The following is a 23,391-nucleotide window of genomic DNA, read 5'->3' as shown; positions in this document are numbered from 1 at the left end:
CATAAGTTATATAAATGTCTAATCACTATGTTGTGTACCTGAAACTAATATAATATTGTGTATCAACTGTAATTGAAAAGTAAAAAATTATTTAAAAAAGAAAAAAACAGGAATAACAATTCCTGTTTCTCAAAGCGGCATTAGAGATACCAAGTCTGGGGACATGTCTTCATCTAAGCCTCTCAGCAGTGGTTCTAAACTTGGAGGGTTTGGTCCCAGCCCATTTCTGATTCAGGATGTTTGGATGATGCTAACGCTGCTGGTCCAGGAACCACACTTTGGCACAGAATGTTCCCCTGAAGGACCCCACCATGTGAGTGAATACTCCATGTACCCTAAAACTAGTCTTGTGACCCTAGAGAAGGGCTGTGGGATTCAAGCTCTAGGTACTAAGTGCAAGAAACATGATAAAACAATGGGAAGGAGAGGGACAGGGACTGGAACACAGTCTTCTCCCACAGCTGTCACCTAAGGTATCTCAAGGGCTAAAAGTTGAGTGATTCACACCTGCGAATGTGAAGAGCCGTGACTAACTGGATTCAGTAGGTGGGCTGCATTGACTCAGTCCTCAGGGAGGGTGGCAGGGAAGGGAGCAGGTCTGCAAAGTCACAGCCAACAGCCAGCAGAAAGGACTGAGGTCTCCTGAGCACCTGATGGCCAGGCCTTGGGCCGGAGAGAAGAGGGAGATGGCAGCAGGGCCGAAGGAAGGCAGAGGGTGCAGAAGCACAGAAGGGAAGCCTTCTGCCCAGATGTGGAGGGCGAGAGGGAGCCTGTGGCATCTCCTCCCAATTTCAAATAAGTTAGCCTCTGCTCTGGGTTAAGAAGACCCTGAAAAGCAAGAAAAGCAATCTGGAACTTCCTTGGGAAGTCTACTCCCTCAAAATCGTCCATCCCTCTCAGCCCTGGTGATGCCCAGAGAAACTTTTCCACTCTTCCCAAGACATCGAGGATAAAAATCGCCAGGAAAGCCCAGTAGCGGCAAGAGTGGAAGGAACAAAGGTGAGTCACAGACATCATCTTATTTTCTTTCTTTCTTTCTTGTTTTGTTACAGTTTACACTCAATATTATTTTGTATGAGTTTCAGGTGTACGGCGTCGTGGTTAGACAATCACATACTTTACAAGGTGCTCCCCCTGATACTGACAGTTCCCACCTGGCACCACACGTAGTTATTTCAGTGTTATTGACCATATCCCCTATGCTGGACTTTACATCCCTGTGACTATTTTATAACTACCAACCTGTACTTCTCAATCCCTTCCCCTCTTTCCCACAGTCCTCCACCCACTCCCCTCTGGCAAGCATCAGTCTATTCTCTGTACCTTTGAGTCTATTTCTGTTTTGCTTGTTTGTTTATACTGTCCTTTAGATTCCACATATAAGTGAAATCACATGGTATCTGTTGCTCTCTGACTGACTTATTTCACTTAGCATAATACCATCTAGGTCCATCGATGCTGCAGATGTTAAGATTTTGCTCTTTTTTATGGTAGAGTAATATTTCATTCTACCACAGGTTTTTATCCACTCATCTTACTGATGGGCACTTGGGTTTGTTTTATTTCTTAAAAATCCCCTCTGAACTCCCAATTATATATATGTAATTTTTTCAGCCCACATTTACTCCCATGCTAGGTATTGAGATTGCAAATATTAATTTATCAAAATGCTTACCCCTCAAGGAACTTTGCTTATTGAGATACGAAATGTGGGGCACTTATTTTATAGTCCACAAGACACTTTCACATACAATTGCACTTATTCCTCACAATGGCCATGGAGACTTGGTGATGTAGATCCTATTTCATTTTTGCCATTCTGATCAGAATTACCTCCTCAGAAGCCTTCCCTGACATCCCAAGCTAAAGAGCTACCCAGTCAGTGCCACGTCACTCTAGATTAATTTTGTGAGTGACATTTATCACAGTCTGATTTTTTCCTACAAATTTACCTGTCTATTTATTGTCTCTTCCTGCAGTACAATATAAAAGTAGGAAATTTGTCTGCTTTGTTCACTGCTGTACCCCCAGGACCCAAATCATACCTGGCCCAGAACAAGAACGCAGGATGCATTTGCAGAAGGAAGGTGGGGAGGCAGTGGGAGACAAGGAGAAGGGACACAGGGAGAGGCTGTGATTTTTCCACTAAGTGGCAGAGCTGAGGCTCTCATCTGGGGCTTCGCTCCTCAGCCTGGGTTCCTTCCCCTACACTGAACTTGGGGGCCACTCTGGGCCAGCACCCAGGTTCTGAGGTTGGCAGGCCAGTAGCCAGGACTCTCAGACTTAGCTCAGAACAACTCATTAACCCAGAGTCTGAGATCTAACAAAAAGCGAAGCAGGGAGCAGGTTATGTGTTCACCTGTCACCACAAATCCCTCCCCTAAAGAAGGCATGAAAGTTTGTCTGTATTTAGGATCATTACACTCAAGAAAACATCAAAAATCAAGGACCAAATAGGTCAAGAGAGATTAAATTTACTTTCTTTTAAGAGGAAGAAATATAAAGTGTTATTTTTAAATTAAGAACAAAGAATAAAATTCTTATTCAGTAAATATAGCAAACAAAAAATGTTTTATTGTATGACTGACTAGGTAAGAGAGAGAGACAAAAAGTAAAGAGAAAAAGAGGATAGGAGACGAAAATCATAGAATGTCACTGCTCTACTGGAAGGGGCTTCAAGCAACCAGTGGACCCAGGCCCCTTATTTGAATGATGGGGTTGGGCCTGAGTATTGATAATGTAGCTGAGGTCCAAGGAGTTAACTGATTTGCCCATGATCTGTAGCCAGTAAGGACTACAGCAAGACCGGGTCCATTATTCCATGGTCAGAAAACACATCATTTGACAAAAGAAATAAAGACTTCTTCAAAGTTCTGTACTTAGAGATAGAAACCAATTATCTGAGAGTCAGAACCATGTCATTTTCATCTTTATTTCCCCTCCCTCCTAGCAAAAGGCTTATGCACACATTTGGTTCATGAGAAAGTGGGGGTGCCCCCAAAAGATACATAAGAGAGGCATAAACACAGGCCCCCTCTGCAGTACAGAAAACACAGAGAGCTACTCTGACCTCAAGTTGCATTTTTGCAACTACAATGATATTTCTATCATTAAAGGCGTGCCCTAGATTTTGTTACCCAGGTTAGGAATCGTATGAAAAGCCACAGGGGTAGATACACTGCCCTGCCACAGGCTGCAGTGCCTGGCCTGCACCCAAGCATCTCACCTTCCTGCTGGTGCTCCTAGCTCGATGCCCTCCCCCAACGCCCAGTCAACTGCTGCTGCTGCCACCACTAACCCTATATTGAGGATCTGGAGTCTCTCAATCTCAATTTCAGACTTGCATTTATAGGGGGGAATTTTTTTTCAACTGTATACTTTATAACATGTAGTTTTTTAAAGGCTCTGTGATTCCAGAGGATGGATCTTTCCAAGTAATATCATCTGAACATAAGTAGGAAGGCCTTTCCTTGGTAAAGCCCAATTCTGTCCTAGAATCTCATTCATTGCAAGAGCCCCAAGTCCATGCATGTACAGCAGACACCAAACCCTTCAGAAGCCTCGTGTCAGAGACAAGGGTTACACCCCTAACACAAGTTGTCCAGGTTACAGTGAAAAGGACACCACACATGTTTGCTTCTGCCAGGAAGGTACTTGATTTGCCCATAATTAACTCTACTATAACGAACGGATCTGTAATGGGATTTTTGGTTCCAAATGGCTTTATATATTGTCACATGTATACTTCATCCAATGGCCTAGATCCAAGCTCCCCAACACATTGTAAGCGCCATGAGGACACACATTCTCCCTCTGTCCTACCTCTCACCCCTTCCCCTCCACTAGTGCCTTAGCTGTGCATGTTATAGATGTTGATTAGCAGAGTGCTGTGTTTCCTGCTCTTCCCAATTCTCTGTCACTTATTGGGGATGCAAGGTGATATAATTTCTTGGGGATGTAAGGTAACACAAGGCAGACAGAAGGAAAGGCTCTCCCCTGGCTAGATAAACTGCTCCATTTTTGAAACCAGAACTGGGCTGAGGCCTGCCCACAGGAGACCTGGGGCAGTCACTGCTCCTCCCCAGGATGGGTCTTGCATGGCCCCTCCATCTACCTCCTATTCATCTGCCCCATCTGCTTCCCTGCCCCCAGTGAGAGAGAGAAGCATCTCTGCCTAGGATTTGCAGAACACAGAGTGCGAAGCCACCCTGAACTGTGGGCTCTTAGATTGTTGAAACTGGGCAATACCTTCGGAACATCTGCCCAACCTTCATCTCCAGGCAAAGTAAATGAGGCCCAGGGAGGTTAGTGACTTGCCCAAGGTCACATGGCTACTTCATGGGGCTGAGTCAGGGCTAGCAGGACTAGAAGTCCAGTCTCCCAGGCCAATGCTCTTTTATCTACCCCGCCCCCAGTTGTTAATGTTCCTTCCCCCAATGCTGTTCCAGGTCTGGTGGATTATGGTGCTACTGGGTAAACAGGAATGATGAATAGGTGGAAACCATATCTAGAATTACCATTTAAGGCTCTATTTTTGCCTTCAAGACAGAGAGAGGCCCTGAGGGACCCTAACCAAGATACTGTCAGCTGGGTGTGGCCAGGTTCCCTTGATAATCTATAGAATTGCTTCTGGGCAAACCAAGGGCTGAGAAGGCTCTCAGAGTCTAGACCATGGTCAGTCTCTGAGATGACTGGAGTCACTCAATTGTGATCCCTAGAGAGACAAGCTTCAATAACTAAGGTACACACCAGATGGTGACAGAGGCTCTGCCTTTCCTGAGACAACCCCACACCCCAGGCAACCAAGCGCAGTGGAGCGGGAGAGACCCCTCCAGTGATGGTCCAGGCAGCAGGGGAGGCACTGGGGGCATGAACTTCAGACACCAAGAAAGGACAATGTTGACAAAAAGGACAGGGGGGCAATATGAGTCAAGATTCAGGCAGGATGGTCAGGTGGGCAGCCCAACCCCCTTGACTCTGGAATCATCCATCGCCCCAGGCCCCAAACAGGTGGGACTAAATCTGTGACCCAAATACTGACCATATCAACCTCAACACAAAAAGGCCCCATTGCAGGGAGGGTCAGCTAGCCTTGGGTTTGAACCTAGCTGTGCCCCTACTGTCTGGGTGAACTTGAGCAAGTTACTTAACATTTCCGAGTTTCAGTTTCCTTACCTAGAAAATGGAGATACCTGCTTAATAGGACTGGGTAGGATTAATTATGATAAAGTATAGAAACTGCTTGGTATACTGGCTGGAAAACAATAAGCATGCAATAAATGGCAGCTCAAGTTTCTGAAGCCTGACAGGGACTTGGCTGCCTGGCAGACCCATGGGCTCCCGGGGGGATGGAGCTGTGACTGACACATCCCCTCAGAATTCTCATTGCTCCCCCAAACAGGCCAGGAAGTAAAAGCTGGGCATTTCCCTGCTCCAGGATGCTTCCTCAACAAGACACACACACCCCACCCCCAGCCTTGCGAGAGCCCAGGAGGTCTGACAGCAGGGATCCAATAGCTCAACTGTGTGACTCGAGGGTCACTGTATATCTTGCAGCCACCAACACAACACTCACAATTCCTGGCAGACAGACGGTCTCCTGAGAGCCCCAGACTCATAAATACCACAAAGAAACAGACAGATAGAAAGAGCTCCATGTAAATCACCCTCTATTTGTAATCCCTATAGTCAGAGCATGAAGTTCCATCCTGGGGATGGGATTTTTGTCAAAGGAAAGAGATTTCTATTCAGAGCTGGGTTCTCAGAGGGAACTGAAATAAAGTCCATCTGAGATCTGAGTCAGGAAGAATCATGCCAGGAAGGAAGATGCAAGATACAAATGATGCGGAAACCATCATATGTTGCGTCTCAAGGGGTTCCGACTGCTAACCACGTAGTCACTCCCAGTTTAATCATCCATCCCCATCTGTCTGGACGGTCTCTATTGTCCACATGTAATTATTACTAATGTCTCTGTCCACTCTCAAAAGCATCCAGGCTTGGACAATAAATTACATGATTACCCAAAGTCCAAAGTGGTAAGAACATTTCAGCAGGCCAGAGACTGTGGATGTGAGAGAACAATAGGATAGACTCAAACAGGAAAAGGTGATCTTCTTCTAGGCCCTAGAGAAGGCTGCACAATCCTACAAGACCCACACATTTGCAGAAGAGAAAGTTCCATATTTTCCATTAGTAATTTCTCTTGAAACTGTCAACCGGAAGTTTTCCCACAGTGTCCATCCTAGCTCCCAGCCCCAGTAAAGAGTCCCTTTTCTCTGGCTCTGATGTCAACCAAGATAAAGTGATGCTCTCATTTAAGCATTGGAAACATCCTTTAGTTCCATGAAAACACTTCTCTGTGCTAAGCCGTCCTGGCTCCTTTCGCCTAATGGCGAGGCCTCCATGACAGGGTGCTGCTCTGGGCCCCCAAGAGTAGGTAAGAATCAATGTTCCAACACCAAGGCCTCCAAAGGGAAGAGCATGAATCATTAAAAGCCCCCAGATGTCGGTCATCCACCTACCCACTCCGCCTGAACCACCCTCACCGAGCTATCAGAGTCACAGGCCCAGTTAGAGGGGGAATTCCCCCACTCGAGCAAGTGGCTAAACTGTCCCCCTCAGTCCCCAGAGAAAGGCAGAAGCCTCTATCGCGGGGGGGGGGGGGGGGGTAGGAAGGGGGGGTGTCTCCCATCATCCTCTCCTGGGCCAGGGCACAAAGCCAAGAGGCGAAGACAGCAGGGGGTTCCATGCCCAGAAAAGGACACCAACCACTCTCGCGCGGGGAGACCAGACTTCGTGGAAAAGCAAGTCACTCTAGGGAGCCTGGCTTCTCCGCACCCCCTTCCTCCTGAGCCTGACTTCCCAGCCCTCTCCCAGGACAGGGTCTGCTCGCCGCCCGCCCACCAGCCGCCGCAGGGACACCCAGCCCCCCAGTCCCGGGACGCCTCCAAGGCGCACGCAGCTTCCTTCCCACAAACTTCGCTCAGTCCTTGCTCAGCGAGCCCTACCCTAGAGTGTCCCCCTCCCCCCCCAAACTTCCAGGTGCCCGGGACTGGGGCGAGAGGCCCCAGGCTCGCGGAGACCCGCGGTGGCACCTACTCGGAGCTCGGGTGCGCTCCGAGGCGCCACAAGCCTCCCTCGCTGCGGGCTGAGCAAACGCACGACCGCGAACGAGATGCCAGCCCTGGGCGCCCGGCAAGGGGCACACCGCTCACACCCCGAAACCCCAATGGCGCGGAGCTTTCCCACGCGCGGAACATTGCCACCGAAGTTGCCAACGAAAGGGTAGCGCGTGGGGAAGAAGAGCCGGCTGGGAGGACGATTCGGAGACGGTTCGGGCAACTAGGATTCTCCACGGTGCTCGCAGCCCCAACAGGTAGCAGCCCCGCGGACAAGCCGCAGCCGCGGCGCCCGAGGGCAGCGCAGCCCCCAGGCGGCGGGCGCCACGGCGCCAGGGCGCCCACGACCGTGTCCTTGGCCGCAAGACCCGAGCCCGGGGCTTACCTGGAATTACCGCAGAGTCCCGCGCGCGGCTGAATGAGGCGTGTGCTAGGATTCCCGAGACATCCTTGAATGATTTCAAAAGAGCAAGCACGTGGGGGGAGGGGAACGGAGAGCGGGGCCGGGCGAGACGGTGAAATTCAAGGGGGGAGAGGGAGCAATAAAAAAATGGCAGGGGGCAGGGAGGCGGGAGGGGGTAAGGGCGTGAAACGGAAGATAAAATAAAGAGAAGGGAGACAGTAACCTGTCTCCTGCCCACAGAGTGGAAAGGAAATTTCTGACAATTCCAAGGAGAACTGGCACACATGCCCCCCCAGAGGGGCGCACGGCGAGGGGCGGAATAACAAAGGAGACGGGAAGTCCGGAGCTGTATCCGAGCCGGGAAGGAAGAGCCGTCCAGGCCCGGGCAGCAGCCGCGGGTGGGCGCGGGCGGGCTGCGGGCGGGCGCGGGCGGCGCGGGGCGAGCGAGCACAGGCCCCCTGGGGCGGGGCGCACGCGGCCGGGGGCGGGGGCGTCTGGGCGGAATCGCCTGCGGGCGGGGCTCCGCGTAGTAAACAGCCTGGGGCGAGAAATTTAAGGCAGGGTTTCAGTGCAAAAGTTCCATGGCCTCAAACTTCCACAGGCCATTTTCACTCGAAAACACCGTCCCATTTTGTGGGCGGGAGTGGGTGCCAAGGTCCTGCTCGTGGGTCCCGGAGCTGGCATCGCTGGGCAGGAGGACCTTGAGGAGAGCATGATTACACCTAACTAGAAACAGGGGCGAGTTGGGGGCTTTAAGGATCCACTCAAGAGAGGGGTACTGTTGGGGGGACCAGTCCAGCCCCTGAGCCGGATGCCGCCCAAAGAGAGGGGGGGCCCAGCCATAGTGGGGAAGTATCTTTGCTACCTGTAGAGGGACATAGAGGCTCTCTGAGGGTCACCAGGGGCCATCTGAGGATTCTAAAGGAGACCCTGTTCCCAGGTGGGGGGGGGGGGCAGTTAAAGAGCACAAAAAATAGAATAGCCCTAAAAACAGTCAAACTGGAATCTCCAAAGCTTTCTAGATCTGAACCCCTAAGAGTGCCCTCACTCCCACCCTTTCTGATTCTTTGCATATTTTCCCCTCAAGAATAGCAGAAATGCCTCCCAGAGCCTTTGCTGGTAAGAGCCCCACCAGCCCATCTCTTCAGTCCAGCCTTGCCAGGTGGCTATGCAGAGCTGCCCACCCTGCAGCGGTAGCTTAGAATCAGAGGCCAGAGGGGGGTGGGGGGGGAGGAGGGGGGGGATTGAAAGGGGCCAGAAGAGAAACAAAGGAAGAAGGGGGGGGGGGACAGACGGACTTCTCTCCCTGGCAGTTCTTGTTCCTTAGGCCTTGGCACAGATGGGGCAAGTCCTCTAAAGGCTTAGTCTGAGGTTTGCCAGAATTGAATGAGGACAGGCACTTTCCTACTCAGCAGTGAGCTCCCTGTGGCTAAAAGCAGGGATTCTAGTCAAGCTTGTACCATGTACACCAGCCACCCCCAGCCTGGCACATGTCAAAAAACATGCACTGAAGGGAGCTAAGTAGCCACAAGACCCAGGGCTCCTCTCCCCTTCCACTTAGTTTCGGATGAAGGAAAGGAAGTGAAGACCAAGAACCATGCAGCCTCCTTGGCTGGTTCCCATTCACCCCAAGAAGGTCTTGTCGGGCCAGTCTGTGGGGACCCAGGACTTTGATCTCCGAGTCAGGTAAGTCCTGAAAATTATCACCAACCCTGAAATAAGGTGAATTAGACTTTTAGAAAGCCAGGCCTTTAGCCCTGACATTAAAAATGCTCCATCTGGGCATTAGAAAAAAAGAATCAGTGCTATACATCAAGTTGTTCAGAGGCTGACAGATTTTTGGAAAGCCTTGCAGATCTGGTTTCCCTTATTAAGATAGTGTATTTTTCCAGTTCAAGCATCGGAAAACAATGGGAGCCTCCCTCATAACGATCTTGGGACCTGCCCAAAGGGAGGTAAATCCTAGTTCATCCTGGGAATCAGAATCCCTCCTCTCAAGAAAGAAGCCGCACAAAGTGGGGGCAAAGGGGAGAAATTTTCCCATTTTAGGAAATCAATTACAGAGTCTACAGGGAAGGGGAATGACTCCACTAACCCCCAAATGGACTCTTCATGCCCCTGCCCCACCCCAACATATGGACACACAGACACAGTGCAGTCACCAGCCACTGAGCCCCTTTTCCATCAGCCTGCAAACAGGAGCATTCGCACTACAATGTTTGGGTTTCTTTTTCTAATGACAAAGTTTAAAGAGCTAGGATACCAGAAGGCTGATGGTTTTCCTGGCTTGGAATCTCCTGAAGAGAAGAGCATCCATGCTCACACCCCTCCATCATCAAAACAAACAACAATTGTGCTCACAAACAAGACTCATGGGCCCATTCACACTCTCAGGAGAGGGCCATGCCCACCAACCAATGGTTCCAGGACAGATTGCCTTAACCTCTCCGGGAAGGCATCACCAGATGCCCAAGTATGATGAGCTCTTGGACACACCTGCCATTTTATTGTTTGCCTCTGGTTACAAGTAACAACTAATTAGAACAAATGGTGTCCTTTCAGACATAACAAAAATATTGGTTTTGCTTCCATTTGGATGAGCTGTGGCTCTTGTCCAGCGCCTTTTGCTTTAGGCGGAGGAGGTGGGGAAGTAGGCTGGGATACAGGGGTTCCATTCAGCATGCTCAGCCTGTCACCCTCCACCTCTTCACCCCAGCAGATGTCTGTCCTCCCCACTCCTCGGCCTGTTCTATGCACAGCAGGGGGTAAGAAAGGGCTCAGTGCTAAAGACACACTGTCTTCTCTTGAGCCAGACCAGCAAGGGAGCGCCTTGGACAGCCCCGATGCAGACCTGTGCCCCATACCGCGCCCCCCGAAGGACTTCGTTCTTGGGCTGTGGCTTCAAAGAAAAGACCCTGGTTTAATAATTCAGCTTGCTTGAATGCCATTTAGTAGCCATGGCAACCAGTTCCCTGACATCTAGTTGTACGTAGGATGTGGCTGGAAGGGGAGAGAAAGGGAGAGAAAAAGGAAGGTAAAGGAGAAAGGAAGAGACGCAGCTGAGATTCCATCTAAACTTTCCCTGCTTTCAGGCCACAGGGTGTGGCCGTCCTGCCGGTGCGCTGCTTCTCCCTGCCTCTGGTCCCTGTCGCCCTGTCTCGGCTGCGTGCCTCTCCCTGCCTCTCCTCCTGGTCTCCATGTCCCTCTTTCCCCACTTATCCCGCCCTACTGGAGGCCAGGAGACCTGACTCAGCATTCCAACTAAACACTTTCTGATTGGCAAATGCCTTTCTTTGCCTCAGTTTCCTCACCTGTAGAAGGGGAGGCTTGTGATGTTCGCTATGGCTCCTTCTAGCTTTGACAGTCCGTGATTGCATGGTCCTCCCTCTGTGTCTGCCCAGCCTTTCATCTCTGTCCAGCTGTCTCTTTCTCTCCCTCTCTCTGCCTCTTGGTTAGTTTCCTGTGTTTCTCCATAGCTACACCTCTCTCTCTCATTTTTTCTCACTCATGAATATCAGATGCCATCAGATGTCATCTGTAAAGCAGTTGTTTTTTTTTAGTAAACATTCCATTCCCCCTTGCTGGAAAGCGTCCCATCACCTCCCTTCCCCTGGCTAATCCCCTCATCCTTCAGGTGACAGATCAGACATCAGTACCTCTGAGAAGCCTCCCTGCCTGTCTCAGCTGCTCCTACAGGGCCCAGATGGGCCCCTACTCTACCTACCTCACTGGGTTGTTGGTGCCTTAACTGGCATGAGAGCTCACTAAGGGCATAACTAGTGCCTCCTTCGTTGCTGTGTCCCCAGTGGCTGCCATTCGGGAGGCACTTAATAAGTAGTGGTTGAATGAGAGGGTAAGTCGCCTCAACCACAGGTTTCTGAATCACTGCTTGCGAAAGACTCAAGACGCCCCCTGGAAGGCACACAGCATGAGGACGCCAGACGAGAGCCCATTCGAGCCTCAGCTGCGCCCTGTACTGCTACGGGTGAGGGGAAAGAGCTCCTCCCCAAGCTGTTTTGATCAACTGGTGAGCCAAGATGAAGGGGCCCTTTCAGACATGTTGGCGGGGACACTCCAGATGGAAATAGCTCCTGGAGGGACCAAGGGTGGGCTCCACCCAGAATGGGAAAAGTGGATGACGCCAAGTGGTGGCTCCCATGAGCCCATCGCTGGGGTTGCCCTGCTACCATGTGGGCAAACTCAAAGGACAGCAGTGGGAGTTCCCTCCAAGGTGTCAGAGTTTTCGGCAAGTGTCTAACATCAAATAACTTGTGGCCTTTTAGCCTGACTCCTTCCTTTCTGGAGCAGGGCCATCAGGGAAGCAGATGGAGGCTGGGCTGGTGCTGCAAGAGGCACATAGGCCATCAGCCGAGCAGCCAGGGCAATGTTTCTGGCCCCTGCTGGGAGCCACCAATGTAGATTTCTGTCATCCAGGAAGTGAATGCTTTAAGAAAAAAAAATAATCTTTTGATAGTCATCCTTTGATGGACGGACAAGATCTATCCATTCTAGAAACCTTAGCTGTAAGTGTGAATGAAAGGCAAGAATTTGGAAGACAAGAGTTTCTTCCCAATGCTCCCTAATGAATTCTCTTCTATTCATGAGTTACATAAAGGCGGAGGGGCAGAGCTGGTAAACACACAAGCCTTATACTCCTGTGCACAGAGCTCACATGAAGTTGGGAGAGCCCCAAGCACAGGGTCAGGCTTTGCAGCGTGTACAGTCCACATTCATGACTTAGAAACCCAGGCATGTCTCTCTGCAGCCCCTGCCTGCATATAATCCTCCCAAATAATTATCAATCCAGATGGAGCTGCCTTACCTTCAAAGATCTGCCAAGTGACACGCAATCTTCCTGATGTCATGCACATACTGAATGACACATTTCATCAGCAGACTTCCATGAGTTGTCCCCACCACCCTCTCCCCAAGTGCCACATTCTCATAACCCTCAAGCCATTGGCAGGCTAACCAAACTTCAGAAGGGAAAGATGTAAAGCAGAAAGCTAAAAGAGAGAAAGAAAAAAAAAAAAAAAAGACCAGCACATACCCTAAAAAAAAGACACTGCTTTGTAAAAGTGACCCCCCAAACCTGAATTTGCATCCACACTAGATTGTTGGAGAAGCTCAAGATGGGTCCATGCTGAGTTTCCCCATCCTAGGGGAATAATACCTCCCAGCTGGTGGAAAAAAACAAGTCCTTTTGTACAATAGAAACCTGATATGGAAAAAATCAGCTAAAAACCCTTCTGGATGCCACAATGCTACCACATCACCCTCCACTACAGGAAATACTCGTCCTCTCCTACATGCTCTAAGCAGCTCTGAGTGCAGCACCCAAACACTAGGACAAACCTACGCTCTTTCACCACCCCTGAGAGAACCGGAAAGCCTGTGGCAGCAAACGCCCATGCTAATTTCATTTGATATACACACATACACAGACTGTCAGGGCGTCACACCCCACATACACAACAAGTGAGACATGGGTGCACACACACGCATACGCACACGTATACACGGCCTTCCTGGGACATATGTGCACGTGCGGGTGTGTGTGTGTTTTGCTTGGAGACTGGTGATGCTTTGGATTATGAGGTTTCCATGGTTACCTTCTGTGGAGGGATCTGGGGTAATTGAACTCTTGGGTTCACCATTCAACAGATGCAGCTCGCTCACTCCTGCATGCTCACTCGCTCACTGACTTGCTCTGTCTGCATTTTACCGCCATCAGTGTTTAGTTACAATTTCAAGTCAAGTGCATTCTAATCGGGTTGAACCCGCCTAGGGCTCTGGCTTTACCTTGGAGGAAGGGTATTGAAACCTCTGATTTCAACACTCTGGCTGCTTTAGAAGAGCCTCAGACTAATAAGGATCTAGCAGCAGCCAAGGTCATATAGACCCACCCTTTCTCCCCATGCAAGAAAGACAACCATTGCAGAATGGGTGGGGAAAACCGTATTACTAATTCATAAAAAGATCTAAGAGAATAAAATTAAAGGACCCAGGCTCGCATAAACCACAGGAATGGGAACAGGGTTTCAACACAGTATTCCTTCCCCTTTCCACGGCCCCTTCCAGGAGCCCCGTCTAAATGGTTATCTTATACCAACTGGGAGCAAAGTAATTTCTCAGAATAGTGTTAGCCTCAGACATGGTCCCATCCATATATACATATGGGAAACTGTCCTACTTGGCTTGTCAAATAAATATTTCAATCCACTTCAGATACTAATGTCTCATTTCTTCCAGTGAGTCTAACAAGACAAGCAGAGCTGGAAGCCTATTGGGAAGTAATGGCCAGCCTCTTCTTCAGACTTTGATGACCTAGAGGAGTGAAGAAAGGAAATAATTTCACTTGATCAATGGAGCAGTATGGTAGGGCTCAGGTCGCTGACAGGAACAGGGAAACTCACTGTACTGGGTAGTTAATGGGAGACTAGATTCCTGTCTCAGTTCAGCCATTAGCCAGTCTGGAGGCCGCCAGCAGGGCTGGCTCTTAGCTTCCCTCAGCCTCCATATCTTATGTTTCTGTGATTCTTGGTTTCTGGGAGTCCCAGATGTTTTCCACATATAGGAGAAACCCTTTGACCTGGTAATTAGACATGTGGTATAAGACAAGGACTCAGCTCAAGGGCTACGGGGGCACCTGAGTGGTAAGTTAAGGTAGAAATCAGGATTATTTTCCAAGTGTTCCTGCTCTTTTATACTCTTTTATGTCCTCTATCTCTACTCTAAATTTTCTCTTCCAACCCAGAATGAGCAATACCTAGGAATCAGTAGGAGGAAAGAGAAAAATCAGATGTAAATGAGTAGAGTCTGCTTTCAATTTTGATCCAACTACTTACAAAGCAGAACATGAAAGGAAACACACTCATGGAGAAAAGAACAACGTAGATAATTAGCCAAATGAAAAAGAGGACCCGGAAGGCAAACAGCAGAGGTGTGACTATCCCCCGTACAGAAGAGAGGAACGGGAGGCAATTCATCATTATGAGCTACAGAGAGACCCACATTCTGCACCCCACCCCCGGGCCATGGGCTGCACTGTGTCCCCTCCCCAGACCCACATATTGAAGTCCTAAACCCCAGCACCTCAGAATGTGACTGTATTTGGAGACAGGCCCTCTAAGGAGGTAATGAAGATTAAATGAGGTCATTGGGGTGGGCCCTAATCCAATATGACTGGTGTCCTTATAAAAAGAGACTAGGAGGCAGCCACACACAGAGGGGAGCCCATCCACAGGCCTCAGAAGGAAACAATCCAGCCATCACCTTGATCGCAGACTTCCAGCGTCTAGTGCTGTGGAACAATACATTTTTGTTGTTAAAGCTACCCATTCTGGGGTGATTTGTCACCATGCTGACTACTACAGCCTGAGACAAACTGTAGGAGGTGCATGGAAATGAGACAGTAAAGAACGGCTCCCACTGCGGTCCAGGGGGTGGGCTCTGGAGTCAGACCACCTGGGGTGCAACTGCCGCTCAGCCACTAACTAAATAACACAGGAGCTTGGGCAAGTTAGTTAACCTCTTTGGGCCTCAGTTTCCTCATCTACATAATGTGGTTAACGACACCTTTCTCATAGGACAGTTGCCAGGATCACTTCGAACAGTGCCTGGGACATAGAAAATACTCAATAAATATTATTACAAAGACAGCCAAGCAATTTTTTAATTGAAGCTAAAAAAATAAATAAATAAGCTGGGATTGAGTCAGCTATTTAGGTTGGTCCTGCCTGGAGACAGGGAAATAGGTAAGATAACTTCCCATGCACCCTCCTGGCTGAAACTACACAGAGGTCCAAGAATCACCTTGCTACCCTTCAGAGAAGGCTGCAAATTTAAATCCTGCAGTCACATACACACCGATTACTTTAGAAAAGACCAATAAGCCAGGGTACCCACAATCCTTCAAAACCACCGGTCTGTGAACTCTTCTCCACAGATGCTCTCACTCCTCCCCCACAAGCCACTTGGGGCTTCCCAGGTTTTCATTTTGCATCCCTTTGAACACATTGCCCCTGATAGATCTTGGAAGGAAGCCCCCTCCCAGGTCTCCTCGCTCCAAGGACAACTGATGTGATTCAGTCTCCACTCTGTTCCTGTGGGATGTTTAGAATCAGAGAAGGAGCCAGGGTTTAACCTAATGGCACCAGACCAGCACAAGCAGGAATTCATTTCCATTGATCGGGACAGATGGTGGCCGCAGGGTCCTGGAAACAGCAGGCAGTGCTCCCAGAAGCCTCTGCCTCAGCCTTATGGACATTCTGATGATGACTCACCGAATGTCCCCTCCTTTCCATCACCTAGACTAGAAGCCACCCAGTCAAGTTTCCACCTTGGGGGCCTGTGATTTGATTGCTGCCAGTTCTGCTCTACAGTCTCTCTGGTCTCTGTTGCCCTCAGGAACCCTGGCAGGAAACCCAGACCTACACACAGTTCTTGGGAGCCCGATGATAGCCAGACTGCCGTGGGCCGTGTCTGCCTAAGGAAAGGCCAAGGCCAAAGGCACAACATTAGTTCCCCGTCCTCGGGGAATGCTGGAAATGGCAGTGTGTCCATTCAGAGAGCCCAGCAGTACCCAAGTCATCAAGGTCCAGGATCCTTGAGCAAAGAGCCAATGAGCCATCCAAGGAAGAGTTAAATGCTCTCTTCGCAGCCCAGAGTGTGCACCTACCTAGAGCCAGTCTGACAGCAGGTACATTTATCAGAAGATGGTTGGGCCATCCCTCAGCACATACTAACCCTGCCTTACAGGTAGACATTCTTAAAATGTAGTTACGTGCACAGGTGGCAATTTAGAATCTATGGCTTTCCTAGCCCATGGAGGTGGGGGACAGGAGAGAGAGGAAGAAAAGAGGAAACAGTAAAGGCAATGGTGCAGGGGAGGCCCTCCTCAGTTGTTAATGTACAAGGCAAACACCGCCTTGCTTCTCTTACTGCGCTGAGATATTGATGGCAGTGGTTTATTTTTGAAGAGCTGTTTGGGGAAGGAAAAAAAGGAAAGCACAAATATTTTGACAGGTGAATCTAGCTTCTTGTCCACCAGAAATTGGTAGTTCCTGAGTCATTCGTTAGCTTTTTCTTTCCAGAAAATGTATTAATAGCTCAATCCTCTTAATAGGAAGGTTTCGGCATCATTCCATCAAATCTTTATCTTGCATCTTCCCCAGACAAGCTCTGCGAGTGTTGGGAAGCACTGGCTTGGGCTTCAGTGTCACTTCGGTGGCTTCACTGATCTAGAATCCTCCCCCTTGCATCCGTTGGCTCTGTTATGTAATTGATTTAATAAAAATCGAGGAAAGAGACCCATGCTCTCACCAGCCCCAAAATTACTCTAATCTTTACTTCCCCTGGTCTAGAATACTTCTATTTCTCATGCTTTTTGTAGGTAATATTGAGTCCATTTCTACCAAATGAGCAAGCTTTTAGACTGGCCAAATGAATTTAATTCTGCAAATAAAATTCTGTAAGGATATTGAATCCAAATATGCCACCTTTGAGACACAGGGGCCTTCACACCAGGGTCAATGGCAGGGCCTGAATGTCATCTCTGCACCTCCTATGCCCCCAGATCTCTAAAGATCTGGTGACCAAGCCCAGCACCCACATACATTCATTAATCATTCATATTCTCCCTCCCTTCCTCTCTCTCTCATATGATAAAACATGCAAAACATAAAGCTTACCCTTTTAATCATTTTTAAGTGTACAACTCGGTGGCATTAAGTGCATCCACACTGTTGTGTAATCATTACCACCATCCATCTCCAGAACTTTTTCATCCTTGCAAACCGGAACCCTGTAGTCATTAAATAACACCTCCCCATCCTCTCCTCTTTGAATTCCTGGTGACTGGCCTATTTCACTTAACGTAATGTCCTCAAGGTTTGTCCATTTGTAGCTTGTGTCAGAGTGTCCCTCCCTTTTAAGACTGACGAACATGCCATTGTATGTATATATGTGCCACATTTTGTTTATTCATTCATGCACTGATGGGCATTTGGATTGTTCCCACCTTTGAGCTATAGTGAATACACTGCAGTGAACACGGGTGTTCAAATATCTCATTCAGACCCTGCTTTCCATTCTTTTGGGTATATCCTCAGAAGTGGAATTGCTAGATCATGTGTTGATTCTACGTTTAACTTTTTGAAGAACCACCAAACTGTTAATTATGTTCTCACGCATAGCAAAACCCTTCCCAGGGACCTAATAACATCAGGTTTCCAAGAATTCCACATTTGGCCTGGGGCAGACCGCCTTAAGGTCCTGAGTCCTTTGCTCTGGGTATCCACTCCCTTTGCTGAGTAGCTTGATGGCACCTCCCACAAGAAGGCAAGGAAATATTCCTGGCCTTTGATTGGCACAGCCATGTGACCTTCTTTGGGCAATGGGATGCCAGCAGACATTACACTAGCAGGAGCTTGAATATGCTTACACATTCAGGCTGTCCCTCTGCCACCATGGTGAATCAAGAGAACATGCCCTGATTGGCCCCCCCTGGTCCCAGGAAGAAGAGGAATGACATGTGACACAGAGCTAGCCCAGCCACTGCAACCTGAAGCAAAGCTGCCCCAGCTGACCTGCTGCTCCTTGAGAAAAAATGATTATTGTTTTAAGCCTCTGAGTTTTGGGGTAGCTTATGAGAGAGGGTTATTGCGGCAATAGTTGGAAGTACAGGTACACTCCCATTTATTGTTTATCCTAAATGTAGGTGAGGATGCAATCTGGAGAATTGGTAAACAATATAAGAATCTCATTGACTCCAGGATTTTTTTCTTAATCCACCCTACCCTGAATTAAAATCCAGGCATCCCCTCTGTCTCACAGCTCTCTAGACTGCCTGGGGGGGGGGGGGTCCCTCTTAGTCTGTTCTCTATCTGACCTTGTCATCAGGCCTTATTAACACCAAACCCAACCTGCAGAAAGACTGTTAGCTTGGCATAAAATGGGATAGTCCAAACAGAAAACATCAATTAAATAATCTTTGGAAGGCTGTGATTATTTGAAGCTGTTGCAGTTCAAAAAATCTTCATAAATGGCCAAGAGGGAGGCTGGCTGCTGTGTAAAAAAGGCCCCACAAGGCTGTCTCGGCTCAGCAGAGGCATCTTCGTTCAGAATCTGACCTCAGCTGGGCAGTCTCAGAAACTCCATTGTGTTAGTTCCCTCAAAATTAACCAGTCTCAGGGGAAAGCCACATAAATCAAAGTTTCCAGAGACTGAAAAACTGGAATTTCAGTTTATTAATTTATACAGGGGGTTGCCCTTTCTGGGGCCTGGCATAATGAACTAAAATTCCATAGCCAGCATACCTCCTCCTTGCTATTAGCGTATCTGAAAGACCAAATTAGTCATTGGAGGCTGCTTAGTGAGCACAAAGTCATAACAAAGGAAGGAGGACAGTGTTGGTACATTTTATCCAGACCATGGAAAATCATAATAAGTATTCCCATCCAAAAACAGAGCTCCATTCTAGGAACCGAATATTGGCATAGTGTTACTCATCTTAGGGGCCAGCTTTCTAATCAAATCAGCATTATCTTGATCAAAGTTTCTAATTTTTTTATTGATTTTTAGAGAGACAGAGGAAGGAAGAGAGAGAGAGAGGAAAAAAACAACATTAATTTGTTGTTCCACTTATTTATGCACTCATTGGTTGATTCTTATATGTACCCTGACTGGGGATTGAACCCACAATCTTCATGTATCGGAACAATACTTTAACCAACTGAACTACCTGGCCAGAGCCTTGATCAAAGATTTTAAGAACTAATTTAATAAGTAAAGCATAAAGACCTGGACCCCCTCTGGATTTCTAAAGTTAAGACAAATATCTTGTCACCTTTATCAAATCAGGCCAATTCCACTTCTAGAATGTCTCTGGAATCCAAACCCACTGCCATGCCTAAGGCCTGGCCACCATCATCTTGCCTGGACAGCTTTACCAGCCCTTCCCTGGTCTCCTTGCTGCCACTTTGTCCCCTCTACTACTTTCTAAACCCACACTGCACCCCCAGAGTGACTGTTCTAATCACAGACTAGGTCACATCCTTGCTTAAAATCCTTTAAGTTATGAATGGATAAAGAAAAGATAGCGTATACACACAATGGAATATTAAAAAATAGAAATGAAGTATTGTACAAAAGCGTCACATTATTATTGTTATGACATGTTGATAATATGTGTGGGCATTGCCACGTAGGTAGAAGTGTAATAAACTGCTAGTGAAGACTCAGATTTTCATCCCAGTTTTGCCATCAAATTACTGTATGACATTGGAGAACTGCCTATGGCATTCTGGGCCTTTGTTTTCTCATTTGTAATGTGAGTGAGTTAAGTTGGGTGAGCATCAAAGACAGGATGACTTGAGTCTATGAAGAGTAAGTGCTGGGAATTCGGAGGAAGAAGAGATCAATGAGGTGTATTGACAAGATGGATCTTGAGAAAAAGCACATGGTATAAAACAAAGCCAGGAGCACGCCTGGCAAAATACTTTAAAGAGTATATCCTGTTGGGCCAGCCAAGCATGGTTCAGCGATTGAGCATCGACCTGGGATCCAGGAGATTGTGGCTCAGTTCCCAGTTGGGGCACATGCCGGAGTTGAGGGTTCGGTCCCCAGTGGGGGCCATGCAGGAGGCAGCCAATCAATGATGGCTCTCTCATCATTGATGTTTCTGTCTCTCTCTCTCTCTCTGTCCCTTCCTCTCTCTGAAATCAATAAAGATATATTTATTTATTTTTAAAAAAGAGTATATACTGTTGGGTCAGGAAGCAAATTGATGGAAGCAGAATGTTAAAAAACCATTTGTGACTCGAATAAGAATAACGTAATTATAGTTGCTGATCTGAAGGCACCCTGCTCAGAAAATTCCTTGGGCTCACAGAGCCTTTTGGGTAAAAATTAAGAAGTCAAGTTGACATTTAGTGTACAAGGTGAGAATATGTGCTGCTCTTATTCAGTGTTGTGTCCTTAGTTTATTGGTGTTAAACTTTAATTTCAATTAAAGTGTCAGGATCATGCCCCAAAATTTAACTTGTTGAAATACTTAGTTTTACTTTCTTGATAATTCTCATCTTGGCTTTAAGCTCCTCAACTTAAGTTGAAATCTTCAGATACATGGGTCCATTATTTACTTACTCCTTTTAAAGCTTCTCTCCTAATATCCTGCACTGCATACTCGGAGCCCTGAGTTGGTAAAATTGGCCTGTCCTTGACGTGTTCTCAACATAGTTTCAAGACCACCTAGTGTGAAATTTGCAGACATTACTTTCTGCGGTAAATCCAGAGCTCTGAGCTGTCAAAATTGTTTCCTGCAATTGTTTCCTAAAGTAGAGCTCAGGTCAACTCTGCTTTAATAGCATGTCCTATGCTAGGCATTGCTGGGTAGATAAATTGTTTTAGAAACGGGGCCCAGCCTTCAAAATTACTATAGTCTGGTAGAAAAGATAGGACATGTGCATATGAAATTATAAGAAGACAACATAGGGGGCAATATAGTCCCCAGACACTCTGTTCTTTGAGAGATTTTAAAAGAATGACTTCAGTGACAATTGGAAAAGGCTTAATGAAAGAAGTGGGACTTGAGAAAGATCATAAACTACAAACATTACACAAAAGGCAGAATGTGTGCTGGATCCAATGACTGCATTTCTCACGGTTCAAGAGAGAAAGCTTTGTCCTTAATCCCCTTTCCCTGGGCTTTTGTAACACTGTGTTCCCCTGATGGAGACAAGCTGGTCATCTCACTGTCAGCGTCCTCAGACACAGGAGATTTCAAGAGATTCTGCTCCTATTGACCCTACACCTGTTCTGAAAACTCTGATACTTTTGAGCACGAGGCCCGCACGCTCAGAGGTGGAAGATGTGACACCTGACACTGCCCCAATTCCATCCAGTTCCCATGGCTAGCAAAGGCCACACTGAGGTTCGGAACACAAGGGGCAGGAACTACCCGCTTCGGAGACGCAGCGAGCCCCACCACCAGCCTCAATCCAGAAAGGCAGGCTTTGCTATGGATGGAGTTGAGAAATCATTGTTGAAAGACTTATAACCAAAAATAATCTGCACTGAGCCTGCCTCAGGCTAGATTCCTTTATGAACTTCATACCCTTGGGCCTTTTCAACTACAAAAGATGTTCTGCTTCTGCTATGGAGTAGTAAACACCAAACAAAATAACAGCTCTAAGCCCTAGGGAAAAGTACAACAAAAATTACCTGGGAACTCTGAAGGCTGAACAAAAGCAAGCCTATTTTGAGGGGAGTAAAACTTAGAGCAAGTGACCAGTATGGAATGAGTGTCGGGTTTATTGTGACTTTGCCCTGAGGGAGACCACAGTTGCAGCAACACTGGTGTGGGATGGCTTCAATTCTTGTAGAAAGTCCAACATCTTTCTGACCGTAGGAACCATGCAAAGGTTCCAGGAAAATAAAGGCTTCCAGTATGTAAAGGGGGAGAGGGAGAGAGCAGGAAAAGGAGAATCTTAAACTCTACATATATATCCAGCTAAAGTCTTGGGCTCACCCCTGAACCATGCATATGTGGAACAAACTAAACGCAGATTATAGTTATATCTTAAAGAACTGAACTAAGATCTGAACCATCACCCAACAGAGGTATGATAGTTGGCAATCTGAGTCTAAACCGAGTTAATCATCTGCCAAAAAGCAAACAAACAAACAAACAAAAACACTCCTTGGAGAAATATAACAGAATGCAGAGTCTCTACAATATAATGTTCACAATGTCCAGAGTATAATCCAAAATTATTTGATAAATATTTGATAAAAGAAGACTCAGGAAAATGTGACCCATTCTCAAGGGAAAAGATTACCAACATATGTCAACCCTGAGATGTTCCAGATGTTAGAATTCTCAGACAAGGACTTTGAAACAACTTGTATAACTATGCTTAGTGCTGTAAAGGCAAATACGCTTGTAATGAATTAAAAGGTAGGAAATATTTATGATTAAATAAACATGATTTTTTTTTATGTATAAAGTCCTCAGTAAACTACAAAACACTTCCTGTAACTAATAAATGAATTTTATCAAGGTTGTAGGCTACAAGGTCAATATACAAAAATTAATACTACTTTTATACACTAGTAGCAAACAATTAGAAAATGAATTTTTTTTAACAATAAGTGTATGTTGACTGACAAATCTAAGACTAATTATGGTTACAAAGAAGAGTATGTAATAGTATATAAAGTAATACATTAGAGATATATGTTCTGACAATTTCTGTGCATTACAACCATTCAAAACAGAGGGAGGCAGGAAAGAATGTGTGAAAAACAAAATAAGCTCACTGCCTTATAGGAATCAATTGGGAATAAAAGGGTGTTTCAAAATAGACTCAATGGAAGGGAAAGGAAGGAAGAGATTATTAGCTAGTTTCAATGTAGAACCAATAGAAAAAGAAAACAAGAAACAAAAATCCTAAGTCCAACATCTTGCACATGAGGAAACATCAAAGACTTTCTGTAAAATTCAGGAACAAGACAATACAAACTTTCTGTTTCTCTGTTTAACACTGTCTTGGAAGTAATGCAATTAGACAAGAGAAAGCATCTAGAGTAATAAGAATTGGCATAAAATAGGTAAAATTCTCTAATTACATATGATAGAATCTCAAAATTTGAAAAGAATCAATGGAAAAACTACTACAAATAATAAGAAAAGTTAGTAATTTAGCAGGTATCCAAAATATCATATACAGAGAAACCCAATTAGAAGTCTAATGGAAGATAAAACCCCATTTCATTATAGCAGAAATAAAATTAAATACGTAGGCAGAAACTTAAAAGAAATGCCCAAAATCTATATGAAGAAACCGATAGAACAATCAGAAAGAA

The sequence above is a fragment of the Miniopterus natalensis genome, chromosome 19, assembly GCF_054644295.1.
Source record: "Miniopterus natalensis isolate mMinNat1 chromosome 19, mMinNat1.hap1, whole genome shotgun sequence".
Classification (NCBI taxonomy): domain Eukaryota; kingdom Metazoa; phylum Chordata; class Mammalia; order Chiroptera; family Miniopteridae; genus Miniopterus; species Miniopterus natalensis.
This window is presented reverse-complemented; position numbering follows the sequence as displayed.